The sequence below is a fragment of the Onychostoma macrolepis genome, chromosome 09 (assembly GCF_012432095.1).
Source record: "Onychostoma macrolepis isolate SWU-2019 chromosome 09, ASM1243209v1, whole genome shotgun sequence".
Classification (NCBI taxonomy): Eukaryota; Metazoa; Chordata; class Actinopteri; order Cypriniformes; family Cyprinidae; genus Onychostoma; species Onychostoma macrolepis.
Genome location: NC_081163.1, coordinates 34,457,304 through 34,475,738, shown reverse-complemented (window position 1 = coordinate 34,475,738; position 18,435 = coordinate 34,457,304).

Sequence of the window (18,435 nt, the reverse complement as noted above, 5' to 3'; positions counted from 1 at the left end):
TTGAATGGGTTTGTTCTATCCTGACTGTAAGGGAAAGAGCAATTCTAAATGCAAATAATAAAATATTTTAATATATATTTAAAAGTTGTATTGACATATTAACAGTTGACAAAGAAAATGCTTGCCTTAGTAAAGTTGATTTATCACATGTGCTGTAGTTTAGGCATCTTCTATTCACCCTGCGGTAAAATAAGTTTGCATATTGTTGGATGTATTATAATAATGATGATGATAATAATAATTATAATAATTTTATCTTAGTATTTTCCATTATCATATTATATATATTTATTATTATTATTATTATTTCAGTTAATGTTTATTTTATTCAAGGTAACGAACATGTTTTATTATGGCTTTAGTTAACTATAATAAGCTTGGCAACACAAACAAAGCAAGTTTGCCTCATTCAGACATCATGCTTTAAAAAGTTTTGAATTCAAAGGCATCTGCATACCTGAGGAAAAACTCACTTGTTAATCATTTTAATGAATCTTTTATTATCCAAAAAGTCCTAAATAAATATATATACACAAGTGAAAAGGGGAAAAACTCTGATTTTGTTGTCTGTAGCTGTAGTGTTTCCCACAAAAAAACAAACGTTGCCAGGGTGACGGCCAAGGCTAATCATATGCATCAGCACTAAAACTGCCTCTAAAAGCATCATTTAATTTTCTCCACATGGCCCTCATCTCCCAGGACATTGAACAGTATCTCGCTGATAAGCCCAAGCAAATCCGTAGTCAGTTTTGCATAAGTATATTTCTGTTATGTACCCAAGCAGGGACGCTTTTAAGCTCCTTGCACTGCTGTCAGCTCGAGAGACATTTGACTTTGAAGTCAACATCAGTTTGGCTCACAATTATAGCATGCAATCAGATTAATTCAAAACAGATTTGATTCATTTACAATGTCAATAGCATTAAGAACAAAATGGACTATGTGGAATTTGATAACATGGGTGAAGTTTCTGTTGGTTTTCCTTTACCTTTCACTTTCTTTCACAATATCCCAACATGGCCACACAACTCCTCTTCCTTTTCTTGTCAGCATTGTACAATAACCCTAAAAAAAATCATTTGCAATTTAATTTCTCTATTTCTAGCCCCTTGTTTTTATTGCCATACATTCAAGCTCATGGTAATTGTGCGTGTCTCCGATACACAAAACAGCATCCAGCAGCAGCGCTGAAGATTAAATACTTAACTCTATTCATTTTTTCCCTTGCCTATCGGCATTAAAAATGCATCCAGTCGTTTTCTTTTTTTTTTTTGTTAAAAGCATATTACGCAAGACTCTAAATATACAGTTCAGGGACTGCTTGTTCTCTGTCTTCAGCTGTCCGCTGTGGCAACTGCAGTTTTCTTCGCCTTTCAACAGGGACTCGAGAAGCTTTTAGTGGCTCAAATGACCCATCCGCTCTCTGCAGCCATCAGCGCTGTTGGTCAAAAAGCATTTAGCTCTGCCTGGCCCTTCATGCAGAATAAAAGATAACTGAAATGATAATATCTGTGAATGAAGGGAACATGAGCACACACTTCTGAAATCTTGATATTTTTTTGTATGTGACGCACATTTCAGTTTGTTGGAATTCACTGTAAAGCACTTTCTAAGAAGAAACTACTGCTGGATTTGCCAAAGTAAAGCTGGTCTTCCAGCCTGGTCATAGCAGGTTTGCAGGCTGGCTTTAGAGGCGACCAGCCTGACCAGCTTAAACCAACTAAGACCAGGGATAGAACTCTATTAAAAGGGTGGTTGATTGTGATTTCACTTTTTTTTTAACTTTAGTGTGTTGCTGTTAGAACACAAACAACGTGCATGTACAACATACTCAAAGTTTAATGCAAAATGAAATATTTTCTTTTAAAGAAATCACTGTTAAGGACTACAAAAAAAAAGGCTGGTAGGGACCACAACAAGCTTCTTCCCGGGTTTGTGACATCACTAACCCGATGTTTACATAAACCCTGCCCCCAGGAACATGAAACTACCCATAATGGTAAGGGGGTGTGATGTTTCTGGACAACGTGCACTAAGCGGTTAGCGAATCACAACACGCTGATTGCATATTGTTGAGGGAACCAGGAATTCAACAGACTGTTTTGACAAGAATAAAGGTCAAATATGTGAAATAATGCGTTTTTTTTTTTTATGAAGCCTGAACACGTTACACACTGCACACATACACACAATCAAGCCTTCGGAAAAAAATTATAAAACCACCCCTTTGAATGTAGCCAGTAATTACACAAGTTTCACAAGTTGTCCTTATAAAATATTATGAATCTATTATTGGACAAACAGAACTCATGGACTCAGATGATACGGGTCAATGACAAAGCAGAGTGTTTATGATTCTTAGAAGTTCTTAGAAATGTCTCTGTATTCATGTTAGCTTCATATGGTTTTGGGATAAAAGCATCTACTAAATGACTCCCCTTACAGAAATGACCACAAAACAACATTCCAGGATGGTGAAATGGTCTGAAAAGGCAGAGGAATCATTTGCACAACTAAAGAGGGCCCTGACATCTCATCCTGTCCTGGTGGCACCCAATTTTAAGAAGTCTTTTATAGTACATACAGATGCATCAGAGGTGGGTCTTGGGGCAGTATTATCACAAATGCAAGAGGAAGAGGAACATCCAGTTCTGTATATAAGCAGGAAGTTAGCAAAGCATGAGAAAAAGCACAATAGGACTCGACCAGGCACTCTGTGATTCTTCAATAATCCCTAGTTTTAACATTTTTCTGGCCTCCTCTTTGATAGCTTCTCGCCGAGCTTCAGGGACCCTGTATAGGCACTGGTGTATTACCTTGCCAGGTATCCTGTGAATTTCATGTTGCATCACATGTGTGTGACCAGGTTCAAAAGAAAAAAACATCTCTATTCCACTTAGGGCTGCATGATATATTGCATGCGATTGTCATGCGCATCTCGTCAGTAAAGCCGGTTCTGTGATTATTAATAAATCTCCATCACCTGTTTTCAAATGGAGCGGCATTTAATACACAGAGCCGTAGTTCACTGACAAGCTACGCAATATCACGTTCAGTATCGCAGGCGATTCATCTGCGATAATGAACGCGATATTGTGTAGCTTGTCAGTGATCTACGGCTCCGTGTATTGAATGCCGCTCCATTTAAAAAAAAACAGGTGATGGAGATTTACCGTTAATCAATCAGCTTTACTGATGAGATTTACTGACCAGCCCCAGTGTGGATAGAGCAATTCAAAAGGGGAGAATCCCAGAAGATAAACAGAAGGTAGGGTAGAAGCTGATCCCAGTTTCGTCCATCTTTATCAATGACTTTGCACAGCATATACTTGAGCGTTCTATTAAAACGCTCTACATGTCCATCTGTTTGGGGATGGTAAACTGAGGTTCTGAGTTGTTTGATTCTCAACAGGTTACTCATCTCCTTGACAACTTTTGACATAAAGGAGGTCCCCTGATCTGTTATGATCTCTTTTGGGATTCCTACCCTACTACTGAGGAGGAAGTGCTCTTAGGCCACTTGTTTGGCTGTGGCTTTTTGTAGAGGAATAGCTTCAGGATATCTGGTAGCATAATCAAGCATCACTAAAATGTATTGATGTCCCCTAGCATTCTAAGGAAGGTGCCCCACAATATCCATTCCGATTCTTTCAAATGGAGTCTCAATAATTGGCAGGGGAATTAGGAGGTTCCGTTCTGTGGGTCTTGGGGCTACTTGTTGACACGTTGTTCAGCTGCGGCAGTAGTTTTCTACCTCTTTGTGAATGCCGGGCCAAAAAAAAAACCGCTGCAAAATTCTTTCTTTAGTTTTATCCATCCCTAAGTGGGCTCCAAGTAGATGGGTGTGAGCTAGATGCAACACTGTTGATCTATGAGACTTAGGTACTAGAAGCTGTTCCTGGAGATCTTCTCCACTTTTATTTACCCGATAAAGCAGACCATTTTTTACTGCAAAGTAAGGATGCATTATATGTCCCTGCTGCTTATCCACCCCCTCCACCACTCTAATATTCCTCAATGTATTAGTCAGTGTTTAGTCATTTAGCTGTGCCGTACCATATTTCCTTCTTAATGGCACAGCCTCCACTTTGGTTTTGGTTTCATCCATGCTCTCCTGTGATGACTCCTTCTCAGAAGCAGTCTCAGTCTCCTCTGGAACACCCCTTGTTTCTGCCCGAGTCTGAACTGGAAAACAGCATTTGGTCATATATTTTACATCCTGATTGCCTTGGGCAGTGTCTCCCCTATGTTTGAATTTACCTTTAGGCCTTTGGGTCTCCCTCATCTTTTTCCCCAGTATATCTTGCCACAAGACATGAAATATTGGGCAGTCCCTGCCAATGAGCACACTTACTGGCAACATATCCACTACTCCTGCTTTTACATCACATTTCCCCTTGGTAGTGATGAGGGTTAGTGCAGTTGTTAAATATTTTTGAGTTTCTCCAAGCACACAAGACACCGGAATGGTATTTTCTTGAGAGATCTCTGCTGGATTGACTAATGACTTACGGACAGTGTTGGGCACGTTACTTTAAAAAAGTAATTAGTTATAGTTACTAGTTACTTCTCACAAATAGTAACTGAGTTAGTAACTGAGTTACATCATTATAAAAGTAACTAATTACCAGGGAAAGTAACTATCGCGTTACTTTTTACAAAATTTTCAAATGTCAAATAACTTTGGATGCCCCCAATATTAAATATGTTAAATTAATGAAATGGACACTAAAAAGAATAAATTATTATTATAAAACATTGTACATTAATCTACACTATTTATCTACTGACACTTAGTATCAGTCAGTCAAGCATTATAATATAATATTATGATAATTTAATATTATATGATGATATAACTTAGTAATTAGAATAACCAAGTATGAATGCATATTTGTCATCAATATAAACGCACTAAGGATTAATGAGCTGCTGGGTTCATGAATATTAATCACGTTGTCTGCGTTCGCTCGAATTGATTTGCTGAAATCAAAACAGGGACGATAATAGGTGAGCGCCAGCCAATGAGATTGTCGTTTGCGCATTAGTTCCGCCCACTACCAGAGAAACCGGCAGTTCTTAAAAGCTGAAGAATTCCAAAGGAACTCCGTTATTTTGACAAGAAAATACAACAAAGAATATCGTTTACATGTAGCGCGTCACTTCTGCATGTTATGAAAGACTCTCGTGCTCTTTATCTTTCTTTGCGTGCGTGTATGTGAGAGAAAGCACACTAGAGTTTATGGTACGTCAAATACAGCTACACTGCGCATCCATTCAGATGAACTGAAAAATTAAATTCTAATAATATAATATAGTAACGCCACATTTTATTGTCAGTAACGGTAACGGCGTTGTAACGGGGGAAACAGTAATTCGTTTAATTACTCGTTACTGAAAAAAATAACGCCGTTTATTTATAACGCCATTATTCCCATCATTGCTTACGGATCAAGGTAATCATGCACCCTGAGTCTAATAAGGCCTCCACATCTTGGCTATTTATTGTCACAGGGCAGGCCATAGCTGGGAAGTTTGTGGCTCCCATCAATGCAGCAAAGAAATTGGTCTGCTGACTCCCTGAATAATCTGCTTTTGGCATGGGTTCATCTGGTTTGTCACACTGCCAAGAAATATGAGCACATTTGTAGCATGTTGTAGGGCTGTAGTCTGACGATGCTTTTTGTTGTTCATAGGGACTGCTGTTTGCCTTCCTCTGGCTAAACCACTGTGTCAGGTGGCCTTTGGGATTCTTCCTTGTCTGTGGATGAGAGCAAACGTGTGTCTGGCAACTTAACATATTTACATTAGCTTGATATCTTTCAACTGCTTCTATTAACTCCCCTGCCGTTACTGGATTGTTCTGACTAACTACTTTTTTTGCTTCATATGGAAGGGATCTTATACTTATCTACCACCACCTTCTCAACAACTACTGCTGTGGTGTTCTTTTCAGGTTCTAGCCATTTCTTCATCAATCGCATCAGTTCATGAAATTGTGCACGGGGAGGTTGATCTTTTGAAAACCCCATTCATGTACTCACTGGGCCATTCCAAATGTTGTGAGACCATTTCTGCGGTGGATTTCTTTTTTTTAAGCTATCATAATCATTTGCAGTTGTAGGGTCTAAATCTAAAAAAGCTTTTTGTCATTCACCTGATAAAAAGGGTGCTAACATCCTAGCCCACTGTTCTTTTGGCCACTTTTCTCAATGTGCAGTTGTCTCAAAAGCATACAAGTATGCCTCCACATCATCGGTGACCCCCATTTTGGGAATGAAGTCACTAGCCCTGACTTTGTTGCTCTTTTGGCTCATTCTTAAATGAAGCTCCTTTGCTTTCAACTCACTTGCACGTCTTTGTTCTTCTACTAATGCAGCATTAGTTTGTTGTTGGATTTTGTTAGTTTCTAGAATTGCTTTTAACAACTCCTCCATTGTAGTGTTATGGTCTTTAGTACTTCACCGTCAGATCTTCCCAATCCCCGCTGGACATCAGCACTCACACCATTGGAATTGCATTCTCCACCATACACTTTCAGAAATAAAGGTACAAAAGCTGTCACTGGGGCGGTACCTTTTCAAAAGGGACACTTTTGTACCTATTAGGTTCAAATATGTACACTTTAAGTACTAATATGTACCTTTAAGGTACCAAAATGGACCCTTTAGGTACAAACATGTACCTTTTGAAAAGGTACCGCCCCAGTGACAGTGTTTGTACCTTTATTTCTGAGAGTGTATGTGGCATTGTGAGAGGTAGGGTATCAAAAAGTGTGGGTTGCTTCACAATTCGGGTCCAGGCTGAGGTCAAGTTACAAGTTTCTTCTTTTTTTTAACCATCAACTCCAAAAGCCAAAAGTTACAACAGAGGAAAAACTTGTCCAGCTTCTCTCCACATACACACACAAGAAGAATCAAAGTTCCTTTGTTCCCAGCTCATCACCAGCTTTTTCCTTCACTCTCAACAGCTGTGTCTCCCCCGCTGAGGAACATGGTAACTGTAGTTCGGGACCATGCTGCAGCCATCTTGATGGCACATACCTTCCCTCTATGATACAGCCTCCCACAATGCCACACTAGTAAAGGTGCATTCACGACATATCGTAATAACCGTAATTACGAGATACCAACTTGTAAAAAGCATTCACGTCCTCGCAGAACTCATAATTACAACTTGTGAACTGGGAGCTTTCTGAAAGCTACAGCTTGTACCACGTGACCGCTACACCTAACGCGGAACCAGAGAAAAATGCCGGCACTTTCAAAGAAAGCTATATTACTGCTCTAAAAAAAGAGGAAAATAGATGCATGTATATAGATACTATAATGTACTATAAAAAACATACCGTGTTCGTACTGTTATTTTGTTGTTGTTCTCAACAGTCTTTCGCGGGCTCATTTTGTTGACTGTCGCTATAGAAACAGATAATCCCCAGTTGGAGGATGTGAATAGCCCCGAGTTGAACATCACGTGTTGTCATCTCGGAATTACGGTAATTACGATATGGCGTGAACGCAGCATAAGACATTGATTAGCTGCTTCAGGTGTATTTGATTAGTGTATTTGATGTCATACACCCCTGGTGTATGACATCAAAGTAGCTTACTATTTTTTCATCATGATATTAGGACAGTTCTACCACCTTGACTTTTTTTTTCTTTATGCTCCCTATTAAAAATGAATTTTAATTCTGAATTTAAAACCATGCTCATCATAAAAAGGGTGTTTGATTAACTGTATGTATAAATTGCATTAATAAGTCATTTAATGGCATTTAGTCAAAGAACTGGCTACATGAGGCATGGGCTGCACACTGCAGAAATACAACTGAACAAAAAACCAACAGAGCTACAAGTTCCATCGCCATCCAGCAGGTGACAAACAAAGATGAATGAGCGCTTTTAACTGTTTTATAACACCTGTTTCAGACCTGTAAGAACTTCGCTGTCACTGTTGTGCATTTGCCATGGTTACTACCGAAAAGTCATTATGGGGACACAACGTGGTGCCATGCTTGACTGATTGATATGAGAGTAAAGCATTCAGTCACAGCAGGGCAGGGTTTTAAGGGGTCTCTCTGTGCTGTCTGTCTTTTTCCTCCCTTCCTTTTTTTCAGAGCAGATCTGCTTCAAGCCACATTGCCTGTTGCCCTTGACGTACTATTAGATGAAAAACAGCAGTAATTGCCTGTCATCACATACCCTGCCCTTGACCAAATGTGACCAAAGAATAAAAGCGCTCCCCTCGTTTAATCCCACAGATCCATATTTTGGAAAGAAACAAGTGAACTACTACTTCCTTTTTGTTATTGTTATTTTGTCAAAAAACTGATGCAAGACAACTAAAATTCAAATTTTTTTTCAAGTTGTATCAGAAGTAGCAGCAGGCAGAACGAACAGCGAGTGAAATGACATGTACCTTTGTAACTGAATTCATCTTCAGTAGTTCTAATGTAAAGATGATGTAAAAATGAACATTCTTTCATCATTTACTAACCCTGTCATTCCAAACCTGCATTACTCTCTATCTTCTGCATTGTGAAACACTGTGATGTCATGGTGTAATATTAACCCATTTACTTATGTGTAGGGCATGGGTTTGATTCCCAGGGAATGCATAAACTGATCAAATGTATTCCTTCAATGCAATGTAAGTCACTGGATAAAAGCATCTGTCAAATGAATAAAAGCTAAATGTAATGTAAAATGTGTGTGAGTCACATTGGTTCTGACCTTTTCTGTCTTTAGAAGTCGCAGAGCACTGACTAAAACAATTATAAAGTCAAATTACCTAAATGGGCTAGCTAAACTAGTGAAATGTTACATGTGTTAAATGTGACATCATACTACCTGTTTGTCTGTGCAAAAGAAATCTGGGGAGTGTTAAGGAAACCTGTTTGAAAACAGTCATTAATTTTACAATTCCCTTTGGTGCCATTTGTAGAGCAGAAGCGACACAGCTCACCTTTAAACTCACCAGTGGTTTTGTTATGTAGCATGTGATGAATGGCAACATCAGGTACTGCAGTCACGGGAGGTTTATGTGACATATAAGATAAAGCTTGAAAATGCACTATATCAGCCATGAATTGAAATATGTGTATGACCTTTGCATCATTAAGAGGCTTGAATGTGTAGTCTCTTCATTAAGCAAATGAGTGATTGTATGCTAATGACCGAGCAAAATCCAATTTAATGGGGATCCGTCTCAATTTAATTGAGCTTGGAAAGACCCGGAGAGCAGCTGCGCTGTCATGTGTAATCCTATGTTCTCTTCACAGAGAGAAACACAAATGCACAAATATTCTCACCCTCTTGATCTCTCTCTCTCTCTCACACACACACACACACACACACAAACACATTTACTTCTATCTAAATGAGGCCATTGAACTGTTTTTACAGAAAGCTAATTATAATCTCTAGAGTCACTCAAACTCTTTGCATTTCAGAATAAAAATGAATGTAAAGAAATATAATTTGAAAATACATATTTATTTTATTTATGAATTGATTTTCCACTTGAAGATGTCTTCAAACAACCCAGGTTTATTGAAAATATGTTGCTTCTAGCATGTTATGCAAAACTTTTAAAGGAAATGTCAAGTGAGTGACACTTAAAGTGCACCGTGTTTTATCCAAAAGATTGCTTGCTTCTACAAGCCATGAGCTCTTTTATTGTGACTCAAGTTTCACATTTCTCGTACCCAAGCACTTTGCATTGCAACTGCAATGCTGTACCAGGTGAGCTACTGAGCAAGTTTACTGCATCTGAAAAGCCACACATATGGAGCTAATTATGTGAAAATATATATTAGTTTAAATTATTAAAATTATGATGTGTTTGAGGTCATAACATAGTATTGTGCAAGGAACCATGCAAAAATGTGTCTTTATTAATCAGCAATCTACCCCTGTGAAAATCTGAGTGAAAAAGAATAAAATGTATTGCTCTTTTACTGCCACTAGTGTTCATTTCAGCTGGTAATTTAATATGCATACTGTAGGTACATTTTGGGGGTTTTGAAAAATATCTTGTTTGCTTTAGTTAACTTCTGGTGACAAAATTGTCCCCAAAGTATATCTAAATAAACACACACACATGCACTACAAGAGACCGATAAATAGAGCAAAAAGCCATCTGCCTGACCATTTAGAAGGGAGGCGACTTGGTTGATTCTCAACAAATCTCACAAGATGGAGAATATCATCAAAAGAACATGCAGAGATGAGAGCCCATCTGCTTCAGTCTCACAGCTCCAGAACCGGCATCTCCTGCCAGCACTCTCTCTTTCTCTCTCTCTTTGCAGCCTTCAGCTGTTCTTCAGTGAGCTCAATATACAACAATGTATCATCAGAAAGGATGCTGATAGACTCAACTCTCAAGGTGCTGAACAGGTGTGGGTAAACACTCTGATAGCCAAAGAAAAGTCTTGGCAATGTTTTTCCAAAGTGTGTGTGCACTGCTGAATGGAGTGTGTACTTCTTGTGGCGGTGTGCCCAGGGCAGAGGGGAGCAGGTGTAACAATTTTTGAATCAACCATCCCGAATGAAACTAAATCAGACTGACTATTCATATCCAACATGAAAATCAAGCTATAAAAATCTTATTTCACCAAAAAACGTGTTTAATACTTATTCGCAGGTCTTACAATCAACTCATTATTACACCATATTGAACATACATTCTGTTATTAGAAGCACTTTGGGGATATTTTTGAGACAAGTGCACAAGCTTTTGCTATTCATTAGTTGATATGTGCTCACAAAAGTCTAAAGAGCCTTGAAACAAAGGCTTTCATGAATGGTTAAAAGGGTGCTGCAGGAGTAAGCCATAGATGGGCACGCTCGTCATTCATTTCTGTGTCATTTACTTGTATCCAGGTCAATGTCAGCATTGATTTGTCAGAAAAAACAAACAGGATGTGTCTCTTTGCACCACTGGTGTTTACCTGCTGTGAAACTGAGAGCTTTGGGTTCACTTCTTTGTTCACTTTTGTGAAAATGTCCTATCTACAGCACAACGGCCGCTTACATGTCTTCATGCTGCTTCATTGGTCTGTTCTCCTCCCCATGGGTCTCGTTTGAGGAAGCTGCAATTGGAAAGATGTGTGCAACAGAACCGTTTGATAGGGCTGAACTAGCAGGGATCCAGTGGTCCTCTGGGCTTTAATCTGCCAAATAACATCCGGCCCACAATACTTTAACAACCAGCGTGAGCCTTTATTTCCTCTTACACTTCCATGTAAAACTGCTGTTTTGAGCTTTGGTGACTTTTAATGACTTGAAGAAACTAGCGCTCAAAACACCAGATGTCTACTGCTTTTGGGATGCATCTACAAAATGCATAGTGCAAAATGCAAATGTTTTTTATTAGTTGAGAATTTTATTCTGAATGCCCAATTATATTATATATACAGCCTATCAACAAAAAACTGCATCTAAAATATGACTTAACTAGTTTTATTTATATTATTATTATTATTGTTAATTAATTTTTCATCTGATTTGCATAAAGTTGAGAATTTTTTCATTGTTTTGATGTTCTCATCGCTTGCCTCGCTTTATTGTCGTTCAGCTCCCCTAAATAAATATGTAATATGTACTCTCTATGCCAGTGGACACATTCGGATAGAGCAATCAAAACACTTTCTGTTCCCCCAGTTACTGACTGAATTAAGGTGCATGTGCTGAAACAGATGTCCATGCAGATGTCAAGTTAAGGTTTGTGGAGAATCGGAACAAAAAATGATGAACCATGAGCTTGTGCCAGTAAACAGAAAGCGCCAGAATAAGGAAATTTGTTTCACAAATGTTTTACATCAAAAATCCTAATTCCATTAATTCACAGCTCTCTTCTGAAGCGTACTGTGGATGTTCAAAAGCAATTTTTAGCTAAGCCGCATTTTGAACACATATTAAGAGAGGAGAGACAGTTCTCGTTCTTTAAAGATGAAGTGTGTAATTTTAGAGATGTTAAAACAGTTTTTCCTATCCTAGCTTAATATGCACAGACAGCTATAAGTAAGCCATTTGTTGGTTGATTTTCCTAAACATCGCTCTGTTTGTTTGAGCATCAGCACAACTAAAAAAAACTTTGCCTTAACTCTTTTTCAGCGGCCTTGTATTTTTTGCATTTGTACTTGTATTTTTCTCATATGGAAAAAGTTAAAACCAACCAGCAGTTAAATTACAACATTAAAAAGAGCTCTTTTGACAAGTTCTTTCAGTTCTCTGGTTGTAGTTTTTCACCAGAAATGCTGCTGTTAAAAATGATTTAATAATGAAGTTAAAAAAATGTGGACTGAAGATTTTAACAAAAGCATATACCATTGATTAACAATATCATAGGTCTGTCTTTAAAGTTTTATAAGTTAGCACTTTATAGTTTAAGTTTGAAGGCAGGATTATCTGTTTTGGAAGACAGGAGGAGTGTTCAGGAATCTGATCTGAAAGCAGTTTGGCGCTGTTAATGACGCAGAAATTGTACACTCCATTTCTAAAAACTATTAAGAGCTCAAATTAATACTTTAAAAATGATCTCCTTCATGCTGGTACATCAATCAAAGATTTACAGTGCCCTCCTTATTACAAGTTGACATGCAATTTTGCTCTATTAAGTCCTTCATACTGATATATCTATCAAAGCAAGGCAAAAGTTAGAGAGAATTACATATTTAAAAAAAAAAAAACCTTGACAATCCATTTCCTTTTGAGTGTGCTCTAAAAACCTCATTATATCTTGACATGCCGTTTTGTTCCATTAAAGCTTCAGCCCCTCTCTCCACGATCACAGCACCCTGATCCTCCCGAGTCAAACCAGCACAGCGACATCCATCTAGAATCTGTGAAGCACAAACAGTCTTTGGCCAGTTGACACAACATCAGAATATCTCTGTGGGATTACTGTGATTGTATTCAGACATGGATCAGACACCAAGTGGAAATTCCGAGGGGTGATAATCTCCATCTTTTGACAGAGAATTGATGATAAATGAGATTGTGTAACAGGGTGTGAAAAGCCAGTGATGAGGAGTTAAATCAGGATACATGTGAAGGGTGACAATAAAGCAGCACTACTTAAAAGTTAGGCTAGTTATTAGTATGACATATTTGTATTTAGTTGCAGGACCCTTGGAGTATTTAAGGCATTTTTAGGTGAATGTGACAAGAAATTTTGCTAGATACAGTGGATAATTTATCAGCTGCATATTAAACAGCCTAATCACCCATTATATGAACATACACAGTAATGGAAAATACCATTTCAACAAGTTGATAATTTGATTAGGCAAATTTATCTTTGTCATGTGATACCCCAAGGTTCAGCATTGTTAATTAACTGTGCAGAACTCAACATGCAAATTTAATGTCATTTTAAATAAACTAATTGTTAAAGTTTTAGGAAAAGGAGCAGAGAACTTGAAGGTGAGACTGTTGTTTTTGTCGTTGTGTGCGTGTGTGTGTGTGTGTGTGTGTGTGTGTGTGTTTAGATAATTCTACATACAAGACAGTGAAAATGCAAGCAAGCAGTTTGGTCTTTATTAGATGTACTTCTACAGATCTGACACACTGCAAAATACTGTGCTTAGACAACAAAACATAATGGAGAATGAATGTGGTTAAAGACTTTGGGGAATGGTGGTATACTTTAGAACCCAGACAAACAACAAAGATGAGAGAAACCCAGACAAAAAGCTGACAGAACAAAAAATTAAGTGATGAAAGCAACTTGTTTACTCTTCATCATTCCCTCCGTAATTTAAATTTCTATTGCATCTCGTAACAAGAATTAAACATCTTTCACTCTCACATTTAACATTTATTTGACCCCCATTTCTTTTTCTCCAAAGAATCTTCATTCTGAAAATTCTGTTCTGGTCTCCACACTCACACACACACCTCATATATTCTCCTGTTTACTTTTTAAACTTTTAGTTAGGTGGGCCGGGTTTTGAGTGTGAAGGGAGCAGAGAGGAAATTTAGTGTCAAGCACTGTGTCATGAGTTTTATCGCACATCCACCATTAAACTCACTCAACTGACCTGCAGCTTCAGCTGTCTGGGCTGAAAACACACATCTTCTTTCCTCAAACAGGCTTTCCAAAGACCTCCTCTCTTCAGCATCAAGCCCAGAACTGCTGACAAACAAGAAACCCTATGAAAATTTCAATAAGCAGTCATGCTTAATTGAGCAAGCGATGCTCACCCAAGTGCTCCAACCTTCAAAGTGGCTGCTGCTGCTGATTATAGAAGAGAGAGATTTACATCAAATATGGCAAATATTCAGACAACACAAGAGTGCTGAGTGAAAAACATACAGTATACAGAATATAGTATTTAAAATGTATCACTGAAAGATCTTGACTGTAGACCCTTGACTGGTTTTTTGTTGTTGTTTTTGTTAGTATCACATAAACCAACAAAATAAAAAATAAAAAGTTTTATTGCTTATAATTTTGACCAGTAGATGGTGCTGTTTGACACCTCAGCGCATGATGGCTGCTAAGCAAATTACAAATGATGCAAATTAATAACATATTATGAAGATACAGACTTAAGTCCTTACTTCCAAAATGGTGTTACAGTCATATGTTTTTGCGCTTCAAAATTCCAAATTAGTGAGGCTTCATCTGAATAAAGTGCTGCGGCGATGATGTATTTCTTGTAGGCCAATCAGGAAGTTTGCACCATAGTTCCCTCAAAAATAAAAACCCAATAGGATTTTGGCTTTTGGAATATTGCAGTGAATAATCTCTGTGAATAACAAAAATCTATGGTTCTTACACACTTTTCAGTCTTTAAAAACATTTTCCCTTAAATTCTGAGTTAGAATAGTTTGCAAGAGCATTATAAGCAGCAGTACAGAGTGTGAAAAGACAATGCAGAAAAGCTGAGCGGATGTGGCGGAAGACGAAACTTGAAATTCACTATAGCATCTATAAAGACAGCCTGCATGCTTTCAATGTGGAACTAGCCACAGCTAGACAGACCTTCTTCTCAAACCTTATAAACAGTAACTTAAACAACACTCGCACTCTTTTTGCTACTGTTGAGAGACTGACAACACCCCCAACCCCAAGTCAGATTCCCAGTGAAATGCTCTCTGACAGCAAATGCAATGAGTTTGCTTCCTTCTTTTCTGAGAAGATCAATAATATCAGAAAGGCGATTAGCACATCCTCGAGTTATGCAGAGGTCACACAGATTCGACCGCAATTTCAAAAAAGAACTTACTATGTCTGTTTTTGAAGCAATTGATAGCAATATTTTGGAAGAAATAGTACAGCACCTTAAATCGTCAACCTGCTATCTTGACACACTTCCCACATCTTTTTTTTAAAAGTGTACTTAACTGTTTAGAAGCAGATCTCTTAGAAGTGGTGAACGCCTCACTTCTTTCTGGGACTTTTCCAAACTCCCTGAAAACTGCAGTTGTTAAGCCCCTTCTGAAAAAGAGCAATCTTGATAACACTATATTGAGGAATTATAGACCAATTTCAAATCTTACTTTTATAGGCAAGATTACTGAAAAGGTAGTTTTTAATCAGCTGAACAACTACTTAAACTCAAATGGATACCTGGACAATTTTCAATCTGGTTTCCGAGCACATCACAGCACAGAGACAGCACTCATTAAGATAATAAATGATATTCGCTTCAATTCTGATTCTGGCAAAATATCAGTGCTGGTACTACTAGATCTTAGTGCTGCGTTTGACACTGTTGATCATAACATACTTCTAGAGAGACTGGAAAACTGGGTCAGGCTTTCTGGGATGGTACTCAAATGGTTCAGGTCATACTTAGAAGGGAGAGGTTATTATGTGAGTATAGGAGAGCATAAGTCTAAGTGGACGTCCATGACATGCGGAGTCCCTCAAGGCTCAATTCTTGCACCACTCTTGTTTAGCCTGTATACGCTCCCACTAAGTCAAATAATGAGAAAGAACCAAATCGCCTATCACAGCTATGCTGATGATACCCAGATTTACCTAGCCTTATCTCCAAATGACTACAGCCCCATTGACTCCCTCTGCCAATGCATTGATGAAGTAAACTGTTGGATGTGCCAGAACTTTCTTCAGTTAAATAAGGAGAAAATTGAAGTCATTGCATTTGGAAACAAAGATGAAGGTCTCAAGGTGAATGCATACCTTGACTCTAGGGGTCACACAACTAAAAATCAAGTCAAGAATCTTGGGGTGTTTCTGGAGACAGACCTTAGTTTTAGTAGTCATGTCAAAGCAGTAACTAAATCAGCATACTATCATCTCAAAAACATTGCAAGAATTAGATGTTTTGTTTCCAGTCAAGACTTGGAGAAACTTGTTCATGCCTTTATCACCAGCAGGGTGGATTATTGTAATGGTCTCCTCACCGGCCTTCCAAAGAAGACCATTAGACAGCTGCAGCTCATTCTGACTAGAACCAGAAAAGCTGAGCGTATCACACCAGGCCTCAGGTCCTTACACTGGCTTCCAGTTACATTTAGGATTGATTTTAAAGTACTTTTACTCCATTTATAAATCACTCAATGGCCTAGGACCTAAATACATTGGAGATATGCTCACTGAATATAAACCTAACAGACCACTCAGATCATTAGGATCGAGTCAGTTAGAAATACCAAGGGTTTACACAAAACAAGGGGAGTCTGCTTTTAGATATTATGCCGCCCGCAGTTGGAACCAGCTTCCAGAAGAGATCAGATGTGCTAAAACACTAGCCACATTTAAATCCAGACTCAAAACTCATCTGTTTAGCTGTGCATTTGTTGAATGAGCACTGTGCTACGTCCCAACTGATTGCACTGTATTTTATGTACAATCATTTTCTATTCTTAACTGTTTTAATTCATTTTAAATCAATTTAAAAGTTTAAACAGAAGACTAAAGTAAGTGCTGTGAAGGTAAAGAGAATGTGGGCAAAGAAAGAAAAGTTTGTTGGTTAATCATTTGAAAGTTGGACCTCTTGAGTTCTATTTGTTTGGTTTATGATGGTCAAAGTAAGTAGGGGGTGAAGTTGTGGAATAGTTATGTATTTTGGAAGGATTTTTCACTTAGTGGGGAAGAGTTTGAACAAAGCTTGAGAATGTTTGTTTTTGTGTTAAGAGCACATCACTAACAGCAGGTTTTTAAATTCCTTGTTTTTATTGTGATTATTATTATTTTTTATGATTATTTTACTTCCTTTTTATGTAAAGCACTTTGAATTACCATTGTGTATGAAATGTGCTATATGAATAAACTGGCCTTGACTTGCATTGCATATAAACGCAATGTGGCTGTGAAAGCAAACTAGTGAGTAGATGAGTTTACCTGTTTGGTGTGTTCAAGGTCCTTGACCACCACTTCAGTCCCTTTCATAGCAACCGCAAGAGTGGTACTACTGATGTAATTTATGTTGTAGAGTGACATGAAAATATCTTGAGCTTATGTTAACAGACCTTATTTCAGGCATTTAACCAAAAAAAACCCATTGAACAATCAAATGAATTTGGGTCGATAGAACCAGAAATGCTAAAATGCTGACTCATTTCTGGGTTTTGGCCTGCAAAAAGACATCATCCATGCAGCACTCTGTATGATCTGAGCTAGTTTTTAGAAAAACTGGGCCATACTCAAAAATCTGTTTAAAAAATGGCAGAAAGACAAATCCATTAAGGTTCCCTTAAGGGTATGGTTACATGACAAATAGCAAAATTTCCTTCAATATGTAAAAGCATAATTAAAACAAAAATGCCTCCCTTTCTGTATGGCATCCTTGCCATCAAATTCATTGATGCTCTAAATGCAAATGTTATATTGCTGGAAGGTTTGAGAGACCAAAACTGGCACCAGAAATATTGAGATCAGTGTCTCAAATTGAATAACTTTGTATTGCCGTACTAGAAGAATAACGAACTAACACACCTATGAGCATCAGAGTTAATGGCCCATAAATTCATGAAAGAACATTATAATGTTCAGAGGGTGGGCATGAACTGTCATCTGTTTACAAAGTCAGTAAACTTAGGAGACAACCTTAGAACTGAGAGAGGACAGATAGAGAGAGTGATCATCCATCACTCACTCTTTCAGTGTTGATTAGAATTCTTCTTGAAACAGTGGGATTAACAGTGACGGCTCAAATAGGCTTGCATCGACTGTCTCGGGAGCTTTGCAGATGTTCGACAGGATTCAAGAGAGCAAACAGGAGAGACAATTTGTCTCTGTCCCATGGGAAGGTTTACTGATTAGAAGTGGATTTGCCAGTGCTTGGACAGAATAGAACCGTTTTTCTGATGCAAAACAGCAAGATAAAGAGTCAGAAACCAATCGTTTTTCAGATTGCCATATTTCTATCGACTTCAACTAGAAATCATTAATTAGCTATGCTGCATTACTGTTATTTCATGCAATACATATGCAATTTTTGTTTTTAGAATATAT